Here is a 1720-nt window from a genome sequence, read left to right as displayed (position 1 = left end):
GTAAATCATATAATGTGTATCCAAATATTATGTATGGCATGTGAAATATATCAACTAGGTCATAGGTAAAAAAATGCACAAAAACAGGGTATTGATTTAAACATAGTTTAAGTCAAAGTTATGTTTTGTGGAACAAACACATGCTATACTGATACAAACATTTATGCGGTATTGTGAAAATGCATACATTCAAGCCTTTGTGACTGTGGTAATAGATCTTTAAACAAATTAAAGGTCTATATGTGTTATGTTTAACGTATTCGGTCATTCCTTCCAATCCAAACAAACCCGAGATTTCAGGAATGGGAGTTGTCAAGTCCTATGGTACCATTACCTACTAACGGGCGGCATGATCGGTGTTAATGAATGTACATTGTATAATTTAAACAAACCAAATGTCATACCAAAATGTGAGCATGTGATGAACAAATGTACTAAGTATGCACACAATGGGCATACATAGCATAAAATGTAATGTAAAATAATGTACTAAGTACGCACACAATGGGCATACATAGCATAAAATGTAATGTAAAACAATGTACTAAGTACTCACACAATGGGCATACATAGCATAAAAGTCATGTAAATCAATGTGCTAGCATGCTATCAGTCAACACACATAGCAGAAATGTAACGTAAAACAATGTACTAAGTATGCTAAGTAAACATACATAGCGAAACAATGTAATGTAAATCATGTACTAATAGTGTACTAATGAGCATAGCAAGTATATGATGTGAAAACGGAAAGCACGAAAGTAACAAGTAGGCACATGTGTTTCTCCCCAAAACGGTATGGAAAACAGTAAAAGAGGGGACTATGTACTCACCTGAGATTGCTCAGAAGTCCTTGTGTAATAATCACACAATGCTAGAGATCACGGAATATCAAACGGCACCTAATAGGTAGCTATATTAATATACCGGACCTAAATCGGAAGATTGGATAGAATGAGGGTTCGTAAACCAAACGAGTATAGAGACTCGTGTAATATGGTTTAACAAGGCCTACATTCTAAAATGAAACCTAACCTAAGTGCTTACGATCCATTACGACCCGTTTAGGTAGCTTATGCTACCTTAACGCGTCGTTCGCGTAAAACGCGTCTGGAACGCCTAACATTGTGACCATTAGGTATAACCTCGGAAGGTTATTCCCTATACAGCTGTGGTCACCTAATGTGTTTGGTCGGATCCTAACGATCGACCAAATGGGTCGGGTTCGAAAGCATAAGCGATTGTTTAGATCGCTTACCTTACGACCCTATATAAGCACTAAACTAAAAGCGACGAGCTAAGCATGTTAGAACATGCTTAACTAAGTTTAGAAAATAGGTTTGGCATCAAAACAAACGGTTTTGATACCTATGAGTAGTTTGGTTACAAAATACACAAGAATGCGCATTTTGGCCGAAACTACGACTCGTCACTGAGCCTAGATAACGTGGTGATCAATAGGTGTAGTCACTAGGGACTATAACCATCGTGATCACGCTCACGTTATGAAGTTCAAACGAACTTCGTGTTGACCATAGTCTGGTCACCGCAGAAAGTCAAACATAGTTTGACTTTAGGACTAGAAAGCGATTAAAAGAATGAAAGAACACTTACGAAGGGTCCCCGAAAGCTAATCTCGATCCAGGAGCTCAGGTATGAAGCATAGGCCTCAACTTAGAGCTTTAGATCAGATTTTGTGGGTTTTAACACAAATGGGGGG

This window comes from Helianthus annuus, chromosome 4, assembly GCF_002127325.2.
Source record: "Helianthus annuus cultivar XRQ/B chromosome 4, HanXRQr2.0-SUNRISE, whole genome shotgun sequence".
NCBI lineage: Eukaryota > Viridiplantae > Streptophyta > Magnoliopsida > Asterales > Asteraceae > Helianthus > Helianthus annuus.
Note: the sequence above shows the minus strand (reverse complement) of the source record.